This window comes from Amblyomma maculatum, chromosome 1 (assembly GCF_055883805.1).
Source record: "Amblyomma maculatum isolate TAMU_Amacu chromosome 1, ASM5588380v1, whole genome shotgun sequence".
Classification (NCBI taxonomy): domain Eukaryota; kingdom Metazoa; phylum Arthropoda; class Arachnida; order Ixodida; family Ixodidae; genus Amblyomma; species Amblyomma maculatum.
In genome coordinates, this window is record NC_139344.1 from 318,633,887 (window position 1) to 318,653,127 (window position 19,241).

The 19,241-nt window shown below is 47.0% G+C and overlaps 1 protein-coding gene across 2 annotated transcripts in view; it reads left to right on the forward strand.

The window, feature by feature from the left end:
* bdg (sodium-dependent transporter bedraggled) overlaps nucleotides 1–19,241 on the forward strand; it is a 183,709-nt gene that overhangs the window by 68,198 nt on the left and 96,270 nt on the right. The window contains exon 3 of one of the 2 annotated variants that reach the window (XM_084575816.1): nucleotides 17,411–17,432. The exons of the other annotated variant lie outside the window; for it this stretch is intronic. The gene's annotated coding sequence lies outside the window, so the exon portion shown is untranslated. The remainder of the gene's footprint in view (nucleotides 1–17,410; nucleotides 17,433–19,241) is intronic. 2 annotated transcript variants of the gene reach the window in all.

A 19,241-nucleotide genomic window follows, 5' to 3' on the forward strand; every position in this document is an offset into this window, starting at 1 on the left:
GGCAATTTCTAGTAGAAGAGCGAATTTTGGTTCTTACAGCACCAGCTATTTAGCCGACCAACCGCTTTCCGGTAATGGATGGCTGTTGCACCGCAGGACAATGCACCCGCTCACACGGCGCTGTCAAGCAGTTTCTGACCAGCAAAAACATTACTGTGATGAAGCATCCTCCTCATTCACCTGATTTGACTCCATGAGACTTTTTTTTTTTTAATTTCCTAAAGTTAAATCTTGCTTAAACGAAACCCATTCTGCCTTAGTTGAAGAGCAAAAACGGAGAATCTCTTTCCATAAACCTCGTTCCAGAACTGTTACCAGCAATGGTAGCACCCAATGCAGAAGTGTGTGAATGCTGAAGGCGACTACTTTGAATGTGATAATGTCGCAGAGAACTGATTATGTAAGTACAATATTTATTGGAAAAGTGTGTGTGTGTGTGTGTGTGTGTGTGTGTGTGTGTGTGTGTGTATGTGTGTGTGTGTGTGTGTGTGTGTGTGTGTGTGTGTGTGTGTGTGTGTGTGTGTGTGTGTGTGTGTGTGTGTGTGTGTGTGTGTGTGTGTGTGTGTGTGTGTGTGTGTGTGCGCGCGCGTGCGTGCGTGCGTGCGTGCGTGCGTCTGTGTGTGTGTGTGTGTGTGTGTGTGTGTGTGTGTGTGTGTGTGTGTGTGTGTGTGTGTGTGTGTGTGTGTGTGTGTGTGTGTGTGTGTGTGTGTGTGTGTGTGTGTGTGTGTGGTGGGGGGGGGGGTTGTTACACCTCGTATATAATACTGAAAGAAGAAACGTGGAAAGGAACGTTTATCAGCGCCAGCAGCAATCCTTTACTGTTAAGAGCACCAGCTGTCTTGCGCTACTCGTTGGAATTCACTTATTATCCTTTCATTGCTAGTTCCTTCTGAGTATAAGCGCTAACGAAAACCCGCGAGCGTTCGGAGCTCTCGGCAATCAGTGCACTAATATACTTTAGTCAAAGTAAACGTGCGTTGGCAGCTCCAACATTACTTGTGTATTCAGCTTCAGACATGGCTTGAGTGCGTAAAATAAACGCATTTTTTTCGTTAGATCGCGACAGCCTTTCTAAGCGTCGCACCTCTTTCGTATGCGGACGCCTGCGGCCTCTTATACGTTTGGGCAGTCCACATGCGGCGCATTAATTCGCGTCGGGGGGCGTTCGTTTCGCTGCCAATTTCCCGTACTGGACGTGCGTGGCCAGGACAACAGGTCGGACCCCTTGGGCACGCGCACAGCGTTGGATGCATTTAAAAAGACTCCTGACGTGGAAAGCTATCTGGACGGTCGGCGCTCTGACGTCACAGGCGTGGTTGTGGAGCTCTTGCGTCGTTGTGCGGACTTCAGGGACGTTATCCCCGGGCTAACGGTGGCGGAAGTAGGCCTATGCCGTTTACGTGGCCGTTAACGCAAGACCTTAGCGGTGTTTATATCAGAATTGGCTCTTTGTTTTTGTGGGGTTGTAAATTGCACTATACAGAGGTATCCGAAAGTATAGCGCCATGGAATCTGCTGTGCATAAAAGTCGTGCAATAGGCATCTTGATGCTAAGCAAGTGCGTTGTTTGTATGGGAAAATCAACTTTGCATGCCACGCCGACCGTGGTGCATTAATCACAATTACGTCGTTTGTATTTCTACGGCTACCTTCAAGCTAAATCGAATGAAGAAAGGGGTGTTTTATCTTGGTCCTCAGTTAGGGCACCGTGGGCCACGCGGATCATTCGTCACTAAATGGAATCCTCCGTGGCGGAGTCTACTAAGTCAATGTCCGACGTCTTTGGGTGATGCCGAAGCTGTGTATCATGACATCGGCTCTCAGGCAGGTGCTGTTCTTTCATGCCATTGGAAAAAGGGACACTTAGAAGAAGAAGAAAAAACCTTCTGTGACGATTCCTCACGGCGTGTGTTTTCCCGTCACCGTGAGCGTCTTCTCTACCGCACCTTGCCTCGTTATCGTCAAGTCTACTCGGCAAGCTAATTTAGACGAAGATGAAACTGAATGAAGACCTTCACATCTTCGTTTCTACCTAACCGCGAGAATCTCAAGAATGGGGCGTATCCGACCGCGCTCCAGAAAGCGAATATTGGGGAGGAGATAAGCTAGTTCGCGGAAGGATGGAGGGGCCATCTGACGTAGTAAGGAAGGGGCGTCCCTCCTTCCCATCCTGCACGTGGGCTCCTGCGCTGATTGTGCCAGGTACTGCAGCGGCACGAGCCAAGAAAGGGGTCGTAATAAATCCCCTCCTTCTTGCTCCTTTTGCTTTCCCACGTCAACGTCGGAGCACAATGAGTTTTGCGGGCCACGGCGCTGCTGCCTGCGCTTCCATTAGGCGCGTCCCGAGGAGCAGCGGCCACGCCGCGTTCTTGATAGATTGGTACGCTCGCGCGCTCCGCTGTCGCCGCCGTGTACGCGATCATCCGCTACGGGATGCAGAGGAGGGATAAGAAGGAGAGCAGACGCGGGGCAGCGAAGCCTGAGCCTGTTTCAATCAGCGTGTGGCTGTTGCCAGCGTGAGACCTTGTCGGCTGGTCGGCACTAAGACCTCACGATGGACTTAGGCCACCACTTGATTTCGTTTTGCTCCGCAGAGGTTCTACTTACATTCTTTTCAGCTTTACCTTGTACGTATTAGTACTACGTTGTTTTGGCTCTTGCGTTGCATGACCTATATTGATGGGTTCCTTTAACTCTAGGTCTTCTCCTGGAAGTTTAGTGTGTAGGTGCTGACGAGCTTTTCACGTCAACACACGGCCTGAATTCGAACCTGACAATATTCAAATTAAAAACCTACCAGTAGATTCACCATTGAATACGGCTATGCGACAAAGTACTCACTCCCGCCCTCCCTCCTTCCTCATTTCCCCTCCAACCTCTGCTTGTGTATATTATGCCATGCCAATGTCTGTTTTGCCTGCATACCGCGGTGGTGCCTACTGTCAGCATAAAAGACCCAATTTCGCCTAAATGCGCTTGCACACTTAGAAATGCGCCAGCAAGCACTCTGAACTCTTGATGCTCCTTGCAACTTGGGAGCGTTCTCGTAATTCGTTTAAAATGTCCCCAGCCATACCTCTCCTGCGGACTGAATCCACCCTTACGACGCTCTGTTTGCTTCCTGGTTTCATTTTTTTTTTTCATAGCACGAAAATTCACAGCTAGCGCTCTTAATCCCTCTCCTTTCGAGCTCGTTTCTTTTTTTTTTTTTCTCCACCTCCGTTGTTCGACTCATCCACGACGTACGAGTTCACAAGAAACGGTGCACCCTCGTAAGGTGTGCACACTTTGCATTGGCAGTGTCAAACATTGTTTAACAAGTATTTAAAGAAGCATACTTGCCGATTTATAGCAAATATAATTAATCACATCGGCCAGGAGAGCACGCTCTCAGCACACAGCGAGTAAACCGCGGTGTTCCCGACTGAAATATGCCGACACGGCTTTACTGCGCTTGTTGTTTATTTGTGTATTCTGCTCGTCGTCATCGTTCGTCTCGCGAAGCTCGGGCGCGTGCGAGCTTTTTTCTCGGTCGTCCCACGCGCCGCTATCCTCCGAGATGCCTGTAATCCTGCTTCAGCCGCGTGCGTCTTCCCTGCGTGTCCAATTTAAACCGGGGAGCGGCGTCAGGCGGCTTTTGCTTGGAGAGTCCTCCCCTCGTTTTAAAGTGGGACAGCGCCCAGAAAATTGCGAGAGAGCCTCAGACACGCTGGTATTTTCCCGTGCATTCTTGCTTTTACTGTTCCGGTTTTTGACGGCCCTCTCATTGCGACTGGCATGCAGATTGAGTGGGCTGAGGTACAAAGCAGACGCATGCCGTCCTGCAGTGAGGAGGTGTGTGTATATCACACCCGAGGCAAATGCTGCGGCATTTATTTTTTTTGCAGGACTGCTATTTGACGTTGTGTTGGAAAATGTTGTGTTGACATGTTGTTTTCATTTCATTTCATTTCATTTAATTACCCTAAAGGCCCAAGTGGGCATTACAGAGGGGGGGAGAAGTCATAATAACATTGTACAAACGTTTCATAGTGTCATCACATGTTAACAACAAAAAAATGAGAAAAAGTGATATACAGAACTAACAAACAATTACAAACAATATTACATACGTAGATCAATGGCAACACGAGCACAAATCAGAGAAAAACAAAAATAAACGAGCGTAAAAACTATAAAACAGGCGTAGTTCTCAATTTATTAAACATTTCCGACTAAGCAGGGAACATCGTTTCCAAGGCTTCTCTAAATTTTTCATGGTTCGTGAGGCAAACAATATTTTTATTTAGATCGTTCCATTCACTAATTGAGAGATGAAGGAATGAATACTTTAACAAATTTGTTCGCGCAAAAGAAGGCTCCACTTTGTGATCATGGTCGCGGCGAGGAAAGATTTGAGTGGCCGGTTTTATTTTCTCGATGCTGTAATTTGAAGGGTTATAGTAAAGCTTGTGGAAAAATATTAGGCGATTAATTTTTCGCCTGATCTCTAAAAGCCGGAGACCTAACTCTCGCTTAATTAAAGAAATGCTAGAATACGAGGAATAATTGCATGCAATAAAACGCGCAGCTTTGTTTTGCAGAGATTCAAGTTTAGCTATTAGGTATGATTGATGAGGATTCCAGATAATCGAGGCATATTCGAGTTTCGGCCGTACGATTGTGTTATAAACAAGAAGTTTAGTGTCTTTGTTGCAATGACGTAATGACCGTCGCATGAAACCCAGGGTTTTGTAAGAGTTCCCTAATATGTTGTCAATGTGTGTGTTCCAAGACAGGTTGGCTGACAGGTATACTCCTAAGTACTTGTGACTGGATGTGTTCTCAATGGCTAGGTTATCAATCTTATAAGTGTAGTAAATTGCTTGATTACGTGTTGTGAAACGAACAAGTTTAGTTTTTTTAATATTCATAGTCATCTGCCATTCAGAGCACCATTTGATTAGGCGTTGTAGGTCATTTTCTAGTTGTAAACATTCGGTGAGGTTAGTCACAGAGCGATAAATAACGCAATCATCTGCAAACAATCTGAGCGAAGAAGTAATGTTAAGAGAGATATCATTTATGTATATCAGGCCCCTCCCAGGCCACACTTCATTGTCTTTGCCCCTTGAGATGTTTTTTTTCTCTCCTTAAGCAAGAAAGAGAGGCTATAAACACAGAAACAGAAAAATGAAGGCTTAAGATAAAAAGAAAAAATTCGGCAAACAATCATTTTACGTATGTGTGCATATTTCAATTTTAATATGCACGTGTAATTTCCCGGCCAAGTGGGTGCAACGTTCTAGACCAAGGGCAAAAGTGTTGATGAAGCGACTTATTTGGCAAGGTCAAAACAACAGCCACGGTTAAGGTCACAAAGGCCTAGCGTTTTTCCTTAGTACTTTGTTGCTATATTTTAGCACCAAGAAGCAATCAGGTTGGCGCCTCAGTGTCTATACTTAGGCGGAGGGATTCGTCGTTGGCACTCCCCTCTCACAGAGGTGATTTGAGGCTTTGAGTCACTGTAATCGGAGTAAGGAACAGCAAGAGCCTAGAGTGTGTGGTAAGTCAGAATTAGCGGCGAATCTCCAACGTTTTGTACTGGCAGTTTTGGTGCGATAGCGTTAAATGCCTCGTTTCAGAAAAAATCCAGCGTCGACGTTTGCTTTCTGAGCAAAAAATCACGATCATGCCTCTGGCAAGTGGTAGTTTGCCAGTGACTTGGCCGAGTACTGATTAAGCAATGGTTTCTTTTTGTTTTGTGGGGTTTAACGGCTCAAAACGACTCAGACGCCGTAATAGAGGACTCCGGAAATTTCCATCACCTGGGGTTCTTCATCGCGCATTGACATCGCACAATACGCAGTCGACTTGCTTTTCGCCTCCATCGAAAAGGGGCCTCCGCGGCCGGGATTCGATCCCGCATCCTTGGGAACAGCAGTCCAGCGCCTTAACCGCTGCACCACTCCGGCGGGGCTGAGCAACGGATTTTGTTGCATCAGAAGTCTCAATGACATGGCCGAATTGTCAGAAGCTGACAACTAGGGTAGCTCCTTTGAGATGAAACGCATGGGAATCGAACCCTCGGGCACCATTGGATTCCTAGTCGTACACGCTGTTCATAAGACGCGTTGACATGTTCGTAAGACTCGGTTAATGCGGGGTTATATATATCTATGCCTGGAGCATTGTCACGTACTGTGGTAGCTTACAGCTCTTGCCAATAAGTATGTGTGAGATAATACAGGGAAAAATTAAAGGTTTAGTAATTAAGCGAGCTATAAATTGCATGTACGCAAATGAGGATCGGATCCGCAAATGGAGCCACAGACTGGAGTTTACGATCCCTCGTTACGCACTTAAATGCGGATCTTAAGTGGCCCCTAAATTTTTCGTCGCCTGGTCGAAGTCGGCGCTGTTTACTGTAAAACAGTCAACAATGGCTCCTTGAAGTCAAATGCTTTACTAATAATCTTTTTTGTCACTGCGCAGAATTGAGAGGTACTACATGCAACTAAAGTTTGGCAGTCCTGTTTGCAAAACTCTTCAAAACTGTCATCACCAGTGATCTACACCAGAGCATGGATCTCCACAACTGGATCCTCAGACCCCCATTGCGTTGATCCCCAAGGGTGAATCTTCATTCGACATCTCCAATGAATCCCACCTGCGCATGTATACCTGCGGACCGTGAACAGTAGAGACAAATTCGAGGATGAATGTAGTAAAGGATAAAATATAAGTTTTGTTAATTTTTTTTTTCAAGCTAAATAATATGCAGGAAAAGGTCCCTGTCACTTCTCTTCGGGAGGAAAGAGTAGGGAGAGAGAGAGAGAGAGAGAGAGAGAGAGAGAGAGAGAGAGAGAGAATAAACTTTATTTATATAAACTAATTACGCGGGCGGTTCACCCAGGTCCGGGAAATCACTGGCGAATACGGCCTTCCAGGCTTGACCGATCAACTGGCGCTGAAGGGGGAGCTCTGTGTCCCCGGAGCAAATGTCCCCGGAAGAAACGTCCCCGGAAAAAAAATGTCCCTATTGGCGAAGTAGGAGAAAATGTCCCCGAACGGAAGTCTTGTGCTATAGGACGTAGACTACGTTCCCCCGTGGCGAGCTGCAGTGATTAATGATACATGTCAACTTTATTACAACTATTTCAGCTGTCGGCTTGGAATTGACCGCGAACATCGAACTGATATGGGCATTCATGACAAAAAAAAAATTATGGCAGCGGTAATACCAGTGACAGCGCCTTGTCTTCACTTTGTTTGCGGGCCAAAGAGTAGCTGACCACCGGCTTTGCCGGAGACGCTTGGAGCGATGCTTTAATATGTCCATGATGCACGACCGGTTAAGCCTCGTTCTGCTTATACCATCATCACCCTTATCACAATTCTGCACCAGCATCAGAAGAACGGTTGAACCTCGCTACCAGAAGGCCTGGAAAGTAATTCTAGTGACGTCTTCTGATTTGGGCGGTTCCCCGAGACTATACCAAATGACCCCATGCTCGGAACCTCGCAACGTATAAAGAGCCAGATGGCTCTTTCATCATGCTTTTACACAGTTCTTGTAAACATTTCGGGCCCCCAGAGGAAGCAGGTTCCAAATGATGATTACATTTAACTCAAAGCCAAGAAATAATGGCATAAAATGTGTGTGTGTGTGTGTGTTTTTTTTTTTTTTTTTCATGTGAGTTCCGGAATAAATCTTTTTTAGGGCCGGCTTTGGCTTTGGGGACATTTGTTTTTAGTTGCCGCTTCTTCAGGGGACGTTTCTTCCGGGGACCTTTTTTCCGGGGACGTTTTTACCTACACCCGTGTGAGCCAGCTTCGCCTCCCACTACTCATGGCTAAGTTTTTGTAAACCGTATGATTTACGTTGTTCGACAGTGTCGCATCCTATGAAGAGTAGGAGGAGGTTGTTTTGTCTCGTGATGTTTGTAAAGATCGAGAAAGATGCAAAAAATGTAATAAAGTTACTGTCGAGTAACATGTTTACAAACACTCCAGGAGCCAGTAGTCAATGCACTGTGGGTTTTCACTCCACATAGCTACCGGTCAAAAAATTAGTTTTCGATGTGAACGCCCGACGGGCTTGTAAGCTCTGATGCGAGTTCTGTTTGTCTACTCTCTCTCTCTAATAAAAAGCAAGGTATGTCTCGGGGAGCACACGAAATACGTCTTAGGTATTTCGACGACGCCATATCGCCAGTTTTGACGGCGCGGAGACGTCGTCGACCGTTTTTCCTTCGGTTTTGTGAACAAGAACTCTCGCTATTTTGTTGACAGCTAGAAAAGTGCTGGATGTCAGTCGTCTTTGTGGGCCGAAGAACATCTCGGTGTCAATTGACTCGTCCGTGTGTTTGTAAGCAGGAAGAGGTCATCGACGTTTGGCTTGCTTAGAACCTTGCGGAGGCTTTATAAGCGAGTTGTCTTTGTATGCTTTCGACAAGGTTAGGCCAAGAAGCCGGTTGACTCAATATGAAAACATTTCTTTCGCTCATGAGTGGCGTGGACAGGAATTGTAGACAGAGCGTGTCCACAAGGCATGTCCGCACGAGCTCCGCTCAAAAACGAACAAGTCAACGTCCTTGGCCGATGCACGAGAGCACTATTCTTTCACGTGGTGGTGAGAAGGCTTGAGGCAAGAAGCGAAGAGAGTAATGCTGCACTAAACGGAGCTCTTTATTGGGCTGACTTGCGCCCACAAAATTCACAATTCTGCTGTCGCCGCCGCCGTGATGCTTAAATTTTTTGTGGGCGCAAGTCAGCCTAATAAAGAGCTCCGTTTAGTGCAACACTAGTCACTTCGTTTCTTGCCTTCGGTCTTCTCACCACCATTTGTCAATACAATCGCCGCAGGCGCAACGTACTCTCATACTGTGCAATGAACATCATCATCTTCATGAAGTTCCATCTGCGCCGCTCCTTCATTAAGCCAGGTAAATACGCCATACACATACGCCACTTGGGCGGGTGCGGTAGGTCCGCGAGCGTAGTGTCCGGCGAATCCACCAGGGGCGTGACAGACCTCTGCTTTCGCATTTCCGCCCGTAAGACGTCCTAAATGCACCCCTGTATTTTTTTTTTTTTTTTTGCGCAACAGATGACTGATTCGAAAAGATGACTTCAAACACTGTTTTCACCGTGCTTGACTCTTTATGCCAGCGGGAAGAGGGAACGAATATTAAAAATTTTGCATACGATTCGAATACATTTGTTGTTCAGGTCATATTTGATTTGATGGCAGTCGAAAATGAATTTGGTGATGCAGCTCGATCCGTCTACAGTTATACCAACATTGTCCGGATATCACTGACAAGAACCAATACGACCAGACATCTGCGAAAGGTTACCCCATACGTGATTTTAGCCTCGAGGTCAACGTCGGCAAGCCGTTTGCACCGCCCCAACCCTCAATTCAAATGGCTGTAGCGTCCGGCCTCTCCCGCTGCGATGCTAAGCTGTAACCTGTGGCCCATCAAGGCGTTTGCAAATGCTCTTTTCCACATCGTCGCAATAGAACACTCTCCATCGTGTGGACCCTTACGTTGTTAGTGTACCCGGGGTGACCGCGAGCTTGTTAACCGGACTGCAAATTCCCCCGCATAGATCCTTGTACCTATGGAACCCAAGGTTCAGAGGCCTTGATCTACGCACGCCTTTGTCTCAGTGAAATGCATTGAAGGCGCTACTTACGTTTATAAAGGACTCAGGGCTGAGTTCAAGGCTGCGCCATTTGTACTTTAACAGTGATGACCTGTGGAACCTTGCTAAATTGAATTTCTATTCCCCCCTTCCTTTCCTTTCTTCCCTATTCCCGTTCCCATGTCTGTGGTTGCCTAAACGTCTCTCCTCTCTCCCCCTCTCTCAAACACACACACACACACACACACACACACACACACACACACACACACACACACACACACACACACACACACACACACACACACACACACACACACACACACACACACACACACACACACACACACACACACACACACACACACACACACACACACACACACACACACACACACACACACACACACACACACACACACACACACACACACACACACACACACACACACACACACACACACACACACACACACACACACACACACACACACACACACACACACACACACACACACACACACACACACACACACACACACACACACACACACACACACACACACACACACACACACACACACACAAACACACAAACACACACACACACACACACACACACACACACACACACACACACACACACACACACACACACACACACACACACACACACACACACACACACACACACACACACACACACACACACACACACACACACACACACACACACACACACACACACACACACACACACACACACACACACACACACACACACACACACACACACACACACACACACACACACACACACACACACACACACACACACACACACACACACACACACACACACACACACACACACACACTCGGGCGCTCGACTGCTGTGCCCGAGGGTGCGGGATCGAATCCCGCCCGCGGCGTAAGCTTTTCGATGGAGGCGAGAAGAAAGGCGCCAGTGTGCTGTGCGACGTCAGCACACGTTAAAGGTGATCGAACTTTCAAGAGCCTTCCCCTACGGCGTCTCTCATATCCTCTGTCGCTTTGGGACGTGTGAGGGAAAAGAAAATGATAACGCCCCAAATTGATAGTGACTGATTAGCTGTTGACTGGCTGATATGCTGTTTCAGTGGTAGGCCGCCTGGCTATCTAATGACTGAATAATTAATTAATTGTTAATAATCTAATTCAACAACTACGGCAGTCTGAAGAATAATAGCAAAGGGTGTGAAAACACATCATATGGCAACATTAACGCCGGAATCTATCATCGCGAGGCGAAGCGATTTGACTGGCTCAGCCACCTATAGCTGCTCCTCACTGTGTCTTTATACGTCCACATCAGGACAGAAAACATAACTACCTGTAAAGCAAGAACATGAATTTTTAGGTGTCACTTTTGATAAAAAATTATCCTTTCTCCCACACATAAACAACTTGAAGAAAAAAGTATCCCAAGCCCTCAATGTGCTGAAGCTACTCTCAAGAAAACGCTGGGGGTCAGATAGAGCATGCCTGTTACATATTTATCGTTCTCTGGTACGCTCTAAGTTGGACTATGGTTGCATAGTATACGGATCAGCAAGACCATCTTACTTGAAACGATTAGATACAATCCATAATATTGGTTTACTATTATCGTCCGGAGCCTATAGAATTTCTCCAATAGCCAGCCTTTATGTATAGAGACCAAAGAACCTGCCTTAAAACATCAAAGAACTGCACTAACTTGTACATACGTCCTCAAAATCCGTTCGCAGCCTAAACATTTCTGTTATTCTATAGTAACTAAATGCCCATCACGAGTATACTCTTCAACAACAAACCCCACGTGATTAAGCCACTGCTCATACCGTAAATGCCAGGATTTAGGTGTAATGAATGAGATTAAAAGTATTGCCATGAACCTCCACCACCATGGTACACTTTCTCCACAGTCTGTGACCTCGCATTAACACAATTTAGGAAAACCTGTGCACCACAGGAACATATACTACAAGAATGTCTCACATTACAAAAAAAAAAAAAAATACAGGAATTATAGGACATTTTACACTGATGGATCAAAAAGTGAAGACAGCTCCTATGGATCAAAAAGTGAAGACAGCTCCGCCGGGGTGGCGCAGTGGTTACGTCGCTCGACTACTGTTCCCAAGGATTCGGGATCGAATCTCGGCCTGGGCGGCCGCTTTTCGATGGAGGCGAAAAGCAAGGCACCCGTGTGCTGTACGATGTCAAATTGTCAATGCACGTTAAAGAACCCCAGGTAGTCGGAATTTCCACAGTCCTCCACTACGGCGTCTCTCATAGCCTGAGTCGCTTTGGAACGATAAACCCCACACACCAAACCAAACCAGAAACTGAAGACAATGTCGGATGCGCGGTAATAGATGACAAAACTGAAAAGGCAATACGTCTCCCTCAGCATGCAACAGTCTTCACCGCTGGGTGTTATGTCATCTATACCTCTGTCAAAATAATAACAAATGGGAATATCACAGACAGCGTCATTTACACCCTGAGTGTACTTGCTGTGTTAAACGCTGAAAATTCGCAATATAGCAAAGGTCACTATACAACGACGTACCATAAAATTTAGCTGGGTCCCTAGTCACGTAGGAATTGGCGGTAATGAGAGAGCCGATGCTTGCGCTACGCGATCCAGAAGGATATAAAATACGTACCCATGCTACACAGACTGCATTAAGTTAGTGCACTCGAAACCGAGAAGCAAATGGCAGACGGCTTGGGAGAAAGAAGCAAATAATAAACTTCATACTGTAAAACCATTTTTAGGAGAATGAAATTACGCCGCCATTAGGAACATTTTATTGAATTAATTTTATGTCGTCTACGAATAGGACATACACACATCCCCCATAATTTCCTGCTAACAAAAAAAGGCACACCTGTGTGTGAAATGTGTGGTGATCAGCTCACAACAGTTCATCATATTCTAATCTCATGTCCACATCTTGAAGCGGTCAGAAAAAAAAAATATTTTACTGTATTTTACAAAGAACACATTCCATTTCACCCAGCATTGCGTTTAGGCGAACAAGCACTCATCGATTTTGCTCTTGTTTTTACGTTTCTTAAAAAGCAAAATTTTTGAATCAAATATGAGCATCACACCTCTACGCATTCCGTATAACAAACCATCTAACTTTGTGTTTGGCGCATCATAGCCATAGTTGCTTATGTGCCATAAAACTCCTTATACCATACCAGAAATCAGCTGGTTATTTCGTAATCGACGCAACCCTTCCGACTGCGGAAGCGCTCATTGCACACGCCAGGGGCACCGACATGAAGGTGCCTGGCGGCCGCTGCCCGCGTGGCGTGACGAGGCCGCCCGGTCGGCTGAAGCGTGCCGCTCGGTCACGGGCGGGTATCGCGGCAAAGCTACCTTCCTCCTCGCCTCTACCGGCCAGCCTTGGCGTGGATGCCACCGGCCGAAATAGCAGGCTGCTCGGCTTTGCAGCAGTACCCTGACGTGTGATGGAGGTGGTAGGGCCCCGTGCACGCTTTAACCGTGCTACGCGGACGCACGACGCCCATCGTCCTTCCTGCCATTTGGATGCAGCGCAATCACATACGAGTGCGCGGGTATGTACGCTGGCATAGGTGTCCATCACAAAGAGAGAGAGGATATATATATATATATATATATATATATATATATATATATATATATATATATATATATATATAGAGAGAGAGAGAGAGAGAGAGAGATATGACGATACATTCGCGAAGTGGTGGGAGCCACTGCTGCAAGGATGCATTTCCACTGATTACTCTCGCCATCGTTGAGGGATTACCGCTTCACTCCTCAGCTTTCCATCTTCCTACGGAAGGAGCAAGGAAGAAGTCCATCGGATAGCGCTTGAAGATTCTTCCTATCTATTTTCATATGTTGCACGCGCAGCCATCTATACGCTTATAAGACACATATGGGTCATCTTTTTGTTATTCAAGTGACCCTGAACCTCGATTGCTTTTCTGACGAGTTCTAAAGCGACGCCTCGAAAAGATGATTTGTCAACAATCCCCAGCACGAGTACTTGCACTAATATAGATGCGGAGTTCGGCCGACATTTGTGTCAGTGTGTTGCAACTCGAGCAGCCGTGGTTAACGCCGCACACGGAGCAGTATACGCTTAAGCACAAACGGTCGACCGTTTCTCTTCTGAGCTGAGCAGGCTTCGTAGTTTCCTTCAAGACACTGCATGGAATTAGCGTGCGCTTCGAGGCGGACCTTGCGTTCCGATGCGGCTGAGCGAATATGGGTGCGGTTCGCCGCGGCCGCTTCTTTGTTGCATATTTTCTCCACTCGCGGTACTGAAGAAAGTCTGTCGCTGCTCTCTTCCGGTTTATCCCTTTGCGTCACCTGAACGAGGTCGGAGCAGTGACTCGCGGAAAGGAAAATAACTTAATTTTTAATTCATGCACTGCTATATATACTGAAGTTTCATTGTCTTTTCGGTGCCGGATCCGTCCTCTCCGGTCTTTTGTGTCCGTTCGATTTTCACTGATTGCTAAGGTGCATTAGGATAAGTCCACCCTTGTTCCGCACTTAGCTTATTAGAGGTTTGCCTATGTACAGCCGTCCCGACTTTTAAGGCGAGAGCCTTTAATGGGTCATGTTCGCGGATCGTGTCCGTCCGTCCGTCCGTCCGTCCGTCCGTCCGTAACGATTTTTGTTACGTGGGAAGCGGTAGCTGGCAGCTGGCGCATGGCCGAGCACTAACTGGACGTAGGGCTTCCTGACATTACGCTTAGCAGGAGCTACCAACTCGGGTATCTCCTTCCATATGGGAGGGTGATATCAGAATCAGCCTGCCACAACCTTGCATTCACGTTATCCCTAGACCACGCAGGCACGTTTATACGGATCAGGTAAAGCGGGGCTTTATATGTGGGCTGGTAACTTACGTTATCGCGTCATCGCGAAGGTGGGAGTGAAATCAGAGAGAAAGAGGTGCCGTAGTGGACGGCTTCAGACCACCGCGCGATAGAGGCTTTATCCTCATCGCAGTTTAATGATCCAAAGTGCCCCCTAGAATTTTTTAAATAGTATAGCGCGAGCGTCGACCAAGCTGGTGGCCAGCGTCTTCTAACGGCGATAAACATGCGACACGGCGAGAGTTCATGCAGGCGCACGCAGAGAGAGCGTCGTCTGCTAAGCTGTTCCGATCACGAGAGCACACGCCCTGTCCCAATATCTCTTCGCGAAAACCCGAGGGGGTGCAGAGCACATGAGCATGAATAAGGTGTGATACGAAGGCGTGATTTCCATCCTTTTTTTCTCCTATTACGAGAGGCCGCGCTGGTGAAGCAGCGTAAAGATAAAAAGAAAATAGAAGAAAATAAATACAGCAGCACATGTAAAGCATTGCCTGGAATGCGAACCTTCTGATTTGAGCAGCCCTCTGTGAGGGAGAAACACGAGGCATCAAGCAAAGCACGTATGCTCTACTGCCAGCCGTTCATTTTATTATTATTATTTTTTTACAAACAGATTGTGGCAGGACATGTGTCCTCGTGATCGGAACAGCGCAGCAGACGACGCTCTACCTTCGTGCGCGTGCGCGAACTCTCACTATGTTTCAAGTTTATCGCCGTTATAAGGCGCTGACCAGCAGCTTGGTCGATGCTTGCACTATATTATTAAATGTCAGGACGGCTGTACGTACTTGCGTGGATCTGTGCGTGTGATAAGACAATTGCAGCGGTGCAAGACGCGTCCGATCGGGGAACTTGCACGGATGCCGGCCGTCATGTGACAGTCCAAAGCTCCTCGTACGTCTAGCACTGTAATGTATGGGATTCCGTGAGAGCCCAACTCACAGATACAGGTCTACGCTCACTATAGATCAGCATCGATGCATTTGCAAGCCTAGCTGATAGCCGAGAAAAGTGCATACGCCGGTTCCTAAGCGAACATCGCTAAGAGAAGCGTATTCCTCCATCGTACGTAGACGCTATGGCGCGACTGCAGCACAAAGCGTCCTACCAGCGGAAAAGTGCTCGCCACCTTAAAAGTTGTCTTCGGGAGGGAGCCATCGAAGACCGTGCAACTTTGCAATGCATTTCATGTGGTCAAATAGGCTACAATTTTCAAGAGGGTAGCATAGCTTTGGCTAGGCTGACGAAAACGTTTTTTTTTTTTTTTTCGCCTTTGCGAACAAATTTACTACACAAAATGCTGTGTGAGTGATGACCGAATGGTTATTATCCTTAATTCCACTGGAAACAACTGGATCTCATTCCTGCTTTCAGCTAGCTGCATGTTAACGATTATTTTTTAATGGTTGAAGGATCTGTGGTGCCTGGCGGGTCCGTTGTGGATGTAGTGTGGTGTTGGGAGAGGAGAAGGCCAACATTCGGGGTGGTGGGGTAGGAAAAGCAAGTCCTGCGAATGTCAGGGCAAACTAAAAGGCTTATAATTTGCAGGAATTCGTGCTTCGACGATTGCTGACAAATACAGCATTTCTCTGCTCTTAATGATTTGCGGCTTTTACGACCTTGCCAGGGACGTTAAAGGATATCATCGTTTCGCGGATTCCTCCGTCTTTGCGTCACTTTATTTTTCTTCTATTGTTGACGGCATGCACCGGCTTTTCGTGACTCACATACGCGTGCACTGTGTGCACCGAGAGGAAAGTTACCCTGGAGTCCTTGACGAGTATCGAGAGAATAACACAATGGCCAGCACCTCCTTTTTATCGTCGTTTTTTTTTTTTTTAAGAATATTACAAGAAACGTGAGGAAAGGGAGGGGGGGGGGGGGGGGTGACGAGGCAGCAGCTGGACATTGATGGGTCCGAGCTGGCGGCCTAAGAAACGAAGGCTTTGAGCGCTGGGTCACGGCTGGCGTTTCGCTGACGCTGCATGTTAATCAGGGCTCTTGCGCGGTGTAGACTTCGGGCATGAATATTCACGCGGGCTCACGTTTATATTGAAAGCGACGCTTACTAAAGTTCATCGCGTGATTTAGGCCGTTTTGTATTCCGCAGGTAAATGAAGAGCTGAACAAACCTGTTTTTTCAGTTAGAAGCAGGAGGTGTAGTTAGACGATCAATACTGAGCAGAAGTTTTAAACTTCGCTGCGCGCTGTACACGATTCTGCACTACCGCAAGACTCATCGAATAAGCTGTGCATGCGATGAACTTCACGTCGATGCTCTGTGCTGTTCATAACTGAACAATGGCCTACTTACTTTTGCTCTGGGGAGGATAAAGCAGTTAAAGCGGTTGGATGTGAAATGACAATTTGTGAGAACTACATGGAACACTTGAATTGGACATGTACAAAACCCATTCGCGAAGTGGAACGCGGTGAAGTCAAATGCTCTGAAAAGGTCACTAAGCGCCTGTCAGATTTGTGACCGATTCTCCTGGAAGCGATGGCATCGTTGGAACGTATATAGTCCTGCTCAGCGCTTTCCTCGTAAGAGTGTGATAAGTGTATATTGGTGCCTGCGCAAACAGTTTCGTCACGCAAAATGCTTCACTGTCATTTTACCCCATCACCGCCGTCTTCTCCTTTGGTCTCACTATTTTAGCGTCCGCCCCGAACTATTTCTACATATTCACCTGCACCTGGGAACAATGGAGCTACGATGGCGACAAGTTAATATAATGGACATATTCATAAAAAATGGCGGAACTTGTTGTAATTCCGCGAATGTTTGCATAGACCTACATTTAGCCGTGCATCACTGCTCGCTAATTTGACCGTGTATTTGTTCTCTCTTTTGCAGGCAGCCTCCATCACTACCAGCGGTAAGTGAACGCCTGTTTGTTTAGTTTTATCATAATGAATTCCGCGCCGCTTACGCAGACTGTGTACTGGTCGGGACGCAGAACACTTCACAGCAACGATTATCGTCTGCAATGAAGGCCCTGCCACAGGCCCATTAAAAGGAAGAATCCTCTATATACTTTGGATAACCAACTACGGTACACGCCTTCTTTTCGGTCTTTTTATGGACTGTAAAGGAAAAGGACTAACAGTTCACAAACAGTACACAAACAGTTCGCAAGCAACCGGCAAAATGCATACAAACAGCCTACAAACGGTCTACAGTCTACAAACGATCTACAAGCAGTATATAGGCAGTCTATAGAAGGCAGATAGTTTGTTAGTGAAATTTTTAAGAGACAGCACAAGTGGTTAGGTCATCTTAATGATTAACTCCGCAAGTTGGCATTACAGTAAACAAAAAGAAGAAAGAAAAGATTCGGCCTCCACCGCAGGCAAAGCAATGAAAGCGAGAAGACAGAAGCGGAGTTGCAAACGCCCCACGAGGGAAACCAGTCCCGCGTCGGGCCAGCGAAGCTGGACTGACTGCGACCTCCCTCGCACGCTCCAGGGATTGGCTGAGGCTCCTTTTTATGGATCATTTGCTATTCCTCCTCATTCAGACCGTGACCGGAGTCGGAAAAAAGGACTCCCTCGCAGGTCCTCTGGCTTCGGCAGTGGTATGTAGGAGCGATATACGCTTACCAGCTCGCGTTCTCCTCTTGTGCGGCGCGGAACGGTAGACAGTGCCTCCGTAAGTCGTGGACGAGAAAGCAAAACAGATAAGATGAACGCGAGGCCGTTCGGCTCCGCGCGCTCATGAATACCGCATGCAGTGCGCTGCGCGGGTGCTAGGAAACGACAAACTTTCGTAGGCGTTTCTTTATTTATTGCCCTTGCGTTACCTCACTGCAGACAGGGTGTGCCAGAGTAAGGCTGCAATTGCCTTTCCTCGGAGGCTTTTCCTCCATTTTGAGTTCTTGCTTTGCGTTGTATTTTTGTAGGTCGAATAATGCTGCGCCCTCAGTGATTGAACTCAGTGCCGTTAGTGGGAAGAGGGTGCAATCAATATTTGCGCTGTTGTGTACAAGAACAAAAGTTAAGCTAGGCTAACGCTAGAAAGAGGATATTAACGGCGGATGCCGTTATTGCGCTGTGTTTCCAACGAACGAGCGATTTCCTGCGCTGAATGCGTATGGCCCCATAATACAGGCTGGCGCAAGATCATTGGTCGGCGTTGAGAAACGAGTAGGAGCACCAGTGGGCGATGGCTATTGCACAGACGTGACTTTGAACAACAGGCAAGCGCTATCTGATGTGCTGTGTAGACTTTTCAGAGGACTCATCTTTTGTTGCAGGTGGCTAGGCGAATTTTGGTTATTTGTGCATGCTGGTGGCACGAAAATTCATTATGCTGGTGATAGTTTCGCGATGAAAGCTTTGGGCGCTGATGGTGCTGCGGTGAGGTCGTGTATTGGGGTACCACGTCGGCGGTGCAGTAGAGCTAGGGCACGCATAATTTTTATTCCATATTGCTCCAGATACATCTTGCCGAATGGAAGGAAGGAACAGCTCAAACGGACGGGACGTGTAGGAAGGCGAGACAGACACATGAGCTGACTAGCAACCAAATGGTTTATTGCGACACAAGTAGCAATATATAGCAGACAGCCAAAGCGCATAAAAATCAAATTACGACACAATCATGGTCCTGATATCACATAGCAATTATCAAAACCGTCCGCGATTGAGATACGTGAGCTCTTGTGCGAATAGAGCAACGGACGGTT